The following is a 10,056-nucleotide window of genomic DNA, read 5'->3' as shown; positions in this document are numbered from 1 at the left end:
TTGTACGTGACAAGGAGTAGGATCGCTTGTCCAACTTCATGGGCTTTCTCCGGTTTCCTCCCGCTGCTATAGACCCCTACGCGCATGCGAATTATTGAAATAAAATTGAACCATATGTTAGTCCCGAAATGACCTACTTTGTGAATGTTAAACCCCATTTCTCTCTCTTCTCTCTCTCTATTATCTGTTTGGTCAGGTGCAAGTAAAATTAGATCCAGTTTGTTAGTTTAAAGGTGCACACATTCGATCAGCAATATACTAGATTAATTGACACAATAAGACCTATAAACATATTAAAATTCTACACCACTACAAAGCTAAACTAGGAATGGGCAATTAATCCCACTTGGGCTCTTGTTGCAGTGTCAGATAACACCTTGCAACATTCATTGGTTATCATCTTACAAGTGCACAAAATGATAACTTATAAACTGAGCTTTCCCTGAAATATGTCGTAATAGTTTTTGAATCGATTATTAAGGAGGCTCACAACTGTCAATGGAATATATATTTGAATTCACAAAATCCAAATTATAGTGAGCAACATGACAATAGTTCTGTCACTGTATCGTAAATGCCTTTCTTATTCTCAGAAATCCCAAATTTCATCAATTTCTAATCAGAGTTAAGTAAAATAATGTTGCCTAAAATCAATGTAAACACAAAGATAATCATTATTTAACATACACTATATTCAAAAGCTAAATCTGCCTATGACATCGGATACTCGAGATTTTAACTAGATTAAAATGGTTCACCATTTAAAAATTTAATTTAAAAATGGTAAAGCGAGGCTAATTGCCGATTATACCAGTGTCCTGGTTACCACTGTGCACGCATATTGTCAAAACTACAAACAATGATAACTTGGCTGAGAATGAAGTAATTTGAATGAAATTTTCAATATTTTCTTGTTTCATCATCTATTTTTGAATTATTATACGGGACCTTAGTTTTTCGTCCCAACGAAATGACCCCGTGTATAGGCTACATTGGCGTGTACGTAAAAGACCCCTTGGCAGTTGGAATTCGAAATAAGAGTAGGCCATAGTCGCTTCCCGAGCAAAATTTCCCACATAGCACAATGTATGGCTTATGCCCGTCTTCATTAGACCAGTTTAGGGGCTGAACAGTAGGAAGTTAAACCCCATCTGTCTATGACAGCTGTCCTTGTCTGGCCCTCCTGCGCACCACTGACAAGGAGAAACCACGTCGGTGAGAATGAAGTAATTTGAATGAAATTTTCAATATTTTCTTGTTTTATCATCTATTTTTGAATTATTATACGGAACCTTAGTTTTTCATCCCAACGAAATGACCCCGTGTATAGGCTACATTGGCGTGTACGTAAAAGATCCCTTGGCAGTTGGAATTCGAAATAAGAGTAGGCCATAGTGCCGCTTCCCAAGCAAAATTTCCCACATAGCACACTGTATGGCTTCTGCCCGTCTTCATTAGACCAGTTTAGGAGCTGAACAGTAGGACGTTAAACACCATCTGTCTATGACAGCTGTCCTTGTCTGGCCCTCCTGCGCACCACTGACAAGGGGAAACCACGTCGGAAAATCTTGATGAACTTTCTCGGCCAAAGCAGGGATCAAACGCGCGACCATGCTAGGGAAAAATAGACAGAAGAAAACAACACAAGAAAAAGAAAAACCGAGGCCGGCAGACCAAGGTTTTTCAGTCGAGGGATTTTTCTGAAGTCATTCTTTTCCAGCATGTAACCGAAGTCGAGGACTATCTTAAACTTATATAAACAGTTGCCCTTATATATTATGGAAAAAAAAACTACCGGTAGCCTACCCTGGAAGAATAACCTATAACTGGTTTAAATAAAAACTTTCATAAGAATGACCCCAAACTCCCTTGCATATATTCAAAGCTGCACTCTCTGTAACCCAAGTATCGTTTAATCTTGTGTATCTAGCACTAATTTCTTTCACATTCGTTTAATATCAAATCTTTGCTTAAAAATTCGTAAAAATTGTTTAAAATCACAAAAAATCATCTAATTTGTCCAGTTTAACGCTGACTGATTAATTTTGATAATGAGTGTCCAATTTACAAGTATTTAATTTCCTGATCACTGTTCAAAAATTAATCATTATACATCATTAATCAATTGGGTTGTTTATTTTTTAACAATGATTGATAAATTAAACACTTGTAAATTGGACACTCATTATCAAAATTGAATGGTCATCTTTAAACTGAACAGAAGTACAAATTAAACGATTTATGGTGATTTTAAACAGTTTTTACAAATTTTTAAACAAAGATTTGATATTAAACGAATGTGAAAGAAATTAGTGCTAGATGCACAAGATTAAAGGAGCTAAATCGCTAACATTTGGGACCTAGAAATTGACAAAAGTGGGTCGCAACGCATATAATAGGCCTACTGTGGAAAATAAATATATATAAACTGATTTATATTCAATGGTTTTCGTTTTTACTCCAATTTCAAATCAGTTATGTTCGGCGAAATAAGCCAGCAGTCTCAAGCGAGTGCAAATTTCTAGCGTCTGGTTATTCCAGTCTACATACACCGTTTGATTTGGTGCAATGTGTCTAGCCTCGTCCCTCGAGTCTCTTGATACAACTGAGGCTGAAGCGCATTATGGTACACGATTCGTGTACCAATGGTAAAATGTTTATTTTGTCTTAAATATTAGATATCAAAAGCCCATCTTTTTCCGGTAAGATCACAACATGAATGTTGATTTAATTTGACAAATAAATCGTGTTTTCAATGTTGAAGATTTTGGATGATATTGAGTTAGAGACTTAATAGCTCCTTTAAACGATACCTGGGTTTACAGTGACTCGACTACCACAAGTTATTATTGCGGTCATTGAATATACCCCAAAGATCAAAGATATTTACCGTTATAGGTTTATAACTATAGTTACCGGTAAAGATTTAATTTAATAGGCCTAAATGCGACAAAACAGTTAACTCAATAACTGCTTTGGGCGTATGTTTCGTTGCCTGGCATCCCGGTTTTATTGATATTGATCGACAAGTTGTATGTAAACATCCTATATACAGGTGCATTATCAAATGATAGGTATCGCAGACGGTCGATAGTTATATAACACTCAAGGTTATATTTAGTGCAGTTACCTGTCGTTATAGGTCACTGATTCTTGATGGACTCTAGCTAGGTTGGCTACTCGTGTATCCAGTCTCACTTTGAATGTTTTTGTCACATGACAGATGTCAGAGGATACAAATGTCTGAATTTACAGCTAGGCACAATTAATTAATTGATGTTTTACAGTAAACACAATTAAGGGTTACCAGACGTACATGTAAGTAATGCAGATATATTATATGTGACCCTAGTTTATTACTTTACTAACGTAAATTGTAGAAGGCGTAAATTGTATCGGCTCTACAATTTACGTTACCGCCATACCGGTACTAAAGTAACTAATGTGACCCGTGAGCGCAAACTGAAACTGAGTCGCAATGCAATGAGGAAACTTTGAAAATTAAGTAATTGTTACCACCTTCAAAATGATTTATGTTCATATATATATATGTTGGTATGAGTAATGATAACAAGCGTGGGGAAACACATAACATCATTGTGTGTGGGCATGTATTTTATGTAGGCCCTAATCTGTGGAAAGAGAGAGAGAGAGAAATGGGGTTTAACGTCCACTCGACACAAACTAGGTCATTTCGGGACTAACATATGGTTTAATTTTATTTCAATAATCCGTTTGCGCGTAGGGGTCTTTAGCAGTGGGAGGAAACCGGAGGACCCAGAGAAAACCCACGAGATTGGACAGGTGACCCTACTCCTTGTCACATACAACCGGGGAATCGAAACCTCGCCAGTTGACTCAATGACAGACCATATGATACAGCGCGTGCGTGCTAATCATTCGGTCATCCAACCCCCCGTAATCTGTGGAAAGATCGAAATAGTTATTTATAATGTAACAACATTTAAAGGAGCTAAATCGCTAATATTTAATTGGGCCTAGAAATTGGCACAAATGGGTCGCAACACATATAATAATGTAATAGGAATTTATATAAATTGTTTTACATTCAATCGTTTCCGTTTTACTGTGAATTGTCATCAGTTATGTTCGGCGAAATACGCCAGAAGTCTCAACCGAAAGACAGTTTCTAGCGTCTGGTTATTCCAGTCAACACCGATAGTAGTTTGTGCATGCTCTCCAAATAAGAATATGGCATCTCCGTTTGACATGACTTGTGGAATATGTCTAGCCTCATTCTTTGAGCACCTTGTTACAAATGGCGCATTATGGTACACGATTCGTGTACCAATGGTAAAATGTTTGTTTTGTCTTTATTGGATATCAGAAGCCCATCTTTTCCAGGTAAGACCACAACACCAATGCTGATTTAAATTGCAAAAAATTTGTGTTTTCAATGTTGAAGATTTTGGATGATATTGAGTTATGGACTTAGCTACTTTAAGTTATCATAAATGAATTCCTGTAGTCTTTTTCAAATAGATACACTAACACCTACACAACGTTTTCATCGGGTCTGTGGGGAAATCAAAATAGTTATTCATTATATAGATTACTAATATGTATTATACATTTAAGATAAATTAGTTTTAATGCAAAATATAAGAAGTAAATATGATTGTTTTGGGGTCGAATTCCGATTCTCTCAAACTGAATTCCGGTGATTTGCAGTGTTTCAAAGTACCAGTAACTTATTATTACCAGTAATGCAAAATATTAATAAATAGGAATGTGTTAAGTGCGAATTCCGATATTTTGAAAGTGAACTCCGGTGTTTATATGTTTACAAAGTGAATTCCAGTGATTTTTGATGTTTTTAAGTAATTCTTTATTAATCTAGCAAAATAGGTAAATAAGATAGCCTTGCGGGCAAATTCTGATATTTGCAAAGTGAATTCCGGTTTTTATAAGTGAATTCCGGTGTTTATAAGTGAATTCCGGTGAATTCCGATGATTAGTCTAGCCTTTCCTCGGAAATGGTATCAGAATCTGAAGTGAACCCCTGATAGAATGATCAAAATTTCAATTTCATTTGTAAGACTAGTAAGACACTTTTTGTCTCCCACCTTTCGAAGAAAGCAGGGGACTATTAAAATGGATTCGTCCGTCTGTTTGTCTGTCTGTCTGTCCGTCACACTTTTTGGGACACAATGGTATAGGTGTTTATTAGGTCGATGCCTTGATGGAGTTTTCGAGGATGAGCATTTTCTGTTTAGGGTAAGCAGAGATAAGCAATTTGATTTGTTGATGCTTTGGGACACGATAACTTTAGTTCTAATTAAGTGAAAGTGATGCAACATGGTGTATAGTTTCATTACATCAATACCTTGACTAAGTTCAATAATGAGCATTTTCTGCTCAAGTTAAGCAGAGCGATAAGCAGTTTGATTGGCTGAGACTTTGGAACACAATAACTCTCCTTCTAATTGAGCTAGAATGTTCAAACTTGGTGTAAGTGTTTATTAGGTCGATGCCTTGATGGAGTTTTCGAGGATGAGCATTTTCTGTTTAGGGTAAGCAGAGATAAGCAATTTGATTGGTTGATGTTTTGGGACACGATAACTTTAGTTCTAAGTAAGTGAGAGTGAGGACACTTGGTGTATAGTTTCATTACATCAATACCTTGACTAAGTTCGATGATGAGCATTTTCTGCTGAGGGTAAACAGAGCGATTAGCAATTTGATTGGCTGAGAATTTGGAACACAATAACTCTCCTTCTAATTGAGCTAGAATGTTCAACTTGGTATAGACGTTCATTAGGTGAATGCCTTTATTCTTTGAATGGCATTTAGTAATTGGAACATAATAAGGTGAATGCCTTGATGGAGTTCGATGATGAACATTGTCTATTTACGGTAAGCAGAGATAAGCAATCTGATAGGTGGGTGCTTTGGGGCACGATAACTTTAGTTTTAATTAAGTGAGAGTGATGAAACGCCGAGTATAGATTCATTATATCATTACCTTGACTAAATTCGATGATGAGAATTTTCTGCTTAGACTAAGGAGCGATAAGCGATTTGATTGGTAAAGACTTTGGAACATAACAACTCAGCTTTTAATTAAGGTAGAATGTTTAAACTTGATGTAGATGTTCATTAGGATAATGTCTTGACTGAGTTCAGTGATTAACATTTCGAGCTGAAGCTAAGCAGAGCTAATCAATTTCATTGGTTGATGCTTTGGGACAAGATAATGTTGATTCTATCTGATAGAGAGTGATGAAACTTAGTGTATAGTTTGATTGCTCGATACTTCGTCACATTTCTCGCGAACCGACGATCTGATATATTTAAAGTATTGAGAATTATGTGTTTCAAATTTGCGTTCTGTTGTTATCTCTGTAGCCATCAAATAATAACATTTATATGTGATTTAATATTTCATACATATACATCAAGACACGGAATGCAATTTACATGAATGTTATTATTTGATAGCTACAGAGATAATAACAGAACGCAAATTTCATGCCAGAATTCTCAATACTTTAAATATATCAGATTCGTGAGAAAGATGATGACTTTTGAAAAAAATAAATGTGTGAATAATTAATTTTGTCATCTATTTATTCTGGGATTTCGGCGGGGAACATCAGCCTCACTGTTGGCTTGTTTAAAATTTTAACACAGGAATGCTGAGTAATAATCGGGGAAATAATACAAATAACACTCCAGACAGAGATTTATATACGGTCCATGCACAGATCAACCACTTTTTTAGTTCTCAGTGTTGGTTGGTGGAGCCTTTCGACAGGTGGTCTTTAATTCTTAGGTCCAGGGGTCCTTTAGATTCACTGATTGATGTAAGATTCTCCACATCTGTAATTGATTTGATAAACACAGCCTTTAAGGTGGGCAACTGTTTGGGATATTTTGCTGTCAGCAGAAAAACTATGAAGCGGAACAATTTTAATACAAGATATGACTAGAAAATGTTACACTTCACTGGATGTTCAGGTCTTCCTTAATACTCTTTTGTCTATTTTAGTTTTACACATTACACACATAGGCGTACGAGCTGGGGGGGGGCTGGGGGGGGGCTGGGGGGGGGGGGGGCACCAAATGCTGGGAAAATTTGGGCACACAGTTGTATAAAAAAATATTGTGTTCTTGAATGTGTCCAATTTAACAGCAAATTTATTATTATTATGTAACATACTAAGAACCTAACTACATTTTTTGGGCACCAACCACCACCGTCCCCCCAGTCTAACATTTCCCCGTACGCCTATGATTACACAACAAACACTGCAGTGTCTGTGATTTTCTAGTTTAATAAGTTACTGTTTGAAACAAATCAGGGTTTCCTGATCTACAGGTTGTAAGTATATTATGATATAGCCTATATTAAATGTTTGTGAGGGTAACTTCCATACCTATACATGCATGTTACAAATGGCAAGTCAAGACAATCTAATAACAAATGAAATGGGGTTTAATTCCTACTCTTCTGCACTAATTGGGCTATTGAACATGGGCATACAGTGTGCTATGAGGGAAATAATTTTGCCTGGGCAGCGCTGATACGGCCAACTCATATTTATAATCTATAGTTAATTACAAACCATGACACAGGTGCTTGAATGCGTCTCAGCTAGACACATATACATGATTGTATACAAGAAAGGGTTGTCAACAATTTTTGATTGAGTGAATTACAAAATCGGCATGTTCATTATAGTTAAAGAAGAAGAGATGAAAAGGGGAATAACAGCCTACTTTCTGCTCCATTCAGGTAAATAAAAGAGTCGACGGGCATACACCATGTTCAATGAAGGAAATCTTACCTGGATTGTCGTGCTATGACCTAGTTATTATTTTGAATTTCACTTGGCAAGCGTTCTTTGCCTGCATGTCAAAGTGTACACAAGACTATAACACATACTTATGGAAGAACAATTACTGATTTATTTGTTCTTCCATAAGTATGTGTTATAGTTTATTGCTCTATCCAGTTACTAAATGCCTCTAAAAGATCATGAACACAAGACCTTTGCTTGTTTTTTTTTTATACCATCCAAATGATTGGACGAGTTCCTTGCCAGGCGCTCCGTCCTGCACAACTGACGAGGGGAAACCATGCTCCTAAGGAACTTTCTTGGTCAACACCTGGAATAACGTGGGGAAACCATGCTACTGGGGAACTTTCTCGGTCAACACCGGGATCAACAAAGGGGAGTCATGGTCCAGAGGAACCTTCTAAAGTCAACACTGGGAATAACGAGGGGAAACTTTCTTGGCCAACACCGGGATCAACCATACTTGCAATTTTGCAAGGAACTTTCTAAAATCAACAACGGAAGTAACTAGTCAGTGGAAACCATGTTGTCGAGAAACTTTCTTGGCCAAAACCAGGAAAAAGGCCAAGAACCATTTCAGATTTGGTCATAGGTAACAAGATATAATTAGTGTTAGGGCACAGATTAGGGTTAGGGCTACACAGAATTACAATGAATGTTTTTAAAAATTTGTGTGATTGATTATGTGATTAATAAATATACAATAAATGACACACAGGCTTGGTAACTTAATAAGGGGGACTCACCAATGAAGGTCTCAAGGACACATTCCACCAAAAACAGACACCAAACCTACAGAGTGGGATAGTGGAGTAAGGGGAGGTCACGATAAGACGGGCCTGGCACCTAAACACAAACCCCACAAAGATGACATCTACCAAACTAGCAGGATAGTGGAGTAAGGGGGAGTTACGGTCAGACGAACTTGGCACCTAAACACTATTCCGCAAATAAAACTGATACCAAACCCAGAGAGTGGGATAGTGGAGTGAGGGGAGGCCACGATAAGACGGGTCTGGCACCTAAACACTAACCCCAAACGAGGACATCTACCAATCCAGAAGCAGACGAGATCACCTACCAAACGATATGTTTTATATTAAATAAAGGGAAGAACTTCCCACTAAACCAAATCCATGGCCTAAGGCCAAATGGCATGGCCTAAGGCCAAATGGCATGGCCTAAGGCCAAATGGAAAGATTGCAAAATCATATTCTAAAAAACAGGAATCGGCTTCGGCTCTCCTATGTCTTGTCTGCGATATCACTTATGTGGAAGCAGACGTTAAACACCAAGAACGAACGAACCAACGGGGACACCTCACTTTCCCCACATCTTTTGTTTAAGAGTCTAAGTCCACCTGGCCATGACTAATTAACCAACAAAGGGGGTTTCAGGGGATCTAAAGTATAGTCTGTAACAAGTTTGTGACACTTCAACATAGTAAATGAATAAATAAATAAATACATTTTTTATAGTATAAATATTTATAAACAGTTTGATATATGATAAGTACAAATATATAATAAATAATTATATATGCATATATTAACTAACTAAATAAATGAATATATTAACTAAATAAATACATAAATATATTTTAATATAGTGGGAAGTGTTCACCAGTAACAATAATTAGAGTGAGAAGTTTACACCAGTGATACTAATTAATTAGAACAGACTATAGTCCTACATCCACAGTCTAATACCTCCTAATCCTTTATCAAAACAATCAAATGTGGGGAAAGTGAGGTTAAACCATCCATTCATTTATTTACTAATTGACTATTTGGGCCTGATTATGTAATGTTTATAGATGAATTATCTCATTACTACTATTGTCTATTATCTCTGTCATAGCTGACCATTGTTTAGATAATCCATCATGGGTGTCCATTTATGGTGTAAGTCTAGTACCTTAATATTGTGTGAATGGCTGTGTTAAATACTACCTGGTCATAGGAATGCTCCCCTTTTTGCTGGAGCACCATATATCCCAATAAATGCGATATATTGTGGATTTTAATGTTGTTATATGTCAGGTTGTATTCTAATCTATCAAATTAATAACATCTATTATGATGGGGTGGGGGGTTGGATGGCTAAATGGTTAGCACATGCCTGCTATATCATAAAGTCTGTCATTGGTGTCATTGTGAAGGAAAGTTATGCAGTAAATCGGCTCATAATCCACTTAAGATCGCAGGCTAGTGATGCCATCTAGAGTTGATTA

At 36.7% G+C, this 10,056-nt stretch overlaps 1 protein-coding gene across 1 annotated transcript in view; it reads left to right on the top strand.

The window, feature by feature from the left end:
- Positions 1 to 3,202: 3,202 nt before the first annotated feature.
- LOC126811757 (lysosomal alpha-glucosidase) overlaps positions 3,203 to 10,056 on the top strand; it is a 49,452-nt gene continuing 42,598 nt past the window's right edge. Inside the window, exon 1 of the mRNA XM_050537645.2 lies at positions 3,203 to 3,318. The gene's annotated coding sequence lies outside the window, so the exon portion shown is untranslated. The remainder of the gene's footprint in view (positions 3,319 to 10,056) is intronic.

This window comes from Patella vulgata, chromosome 2 (assembly GCF_932274485.2).
Source record: "Patella vulgata chromosome 2, xgPatVulg1.2, whole genome shotgun sequence".
NCBI lineage: Eukaryota > Metazoa > Mollusca > Gastropoda > Patellidae > Patella > Patella vulgata.
Note: the sequence above shows the minus strand (reverse complement) of the source record. Positions and strands in the feature narration are given on the sequence as shown.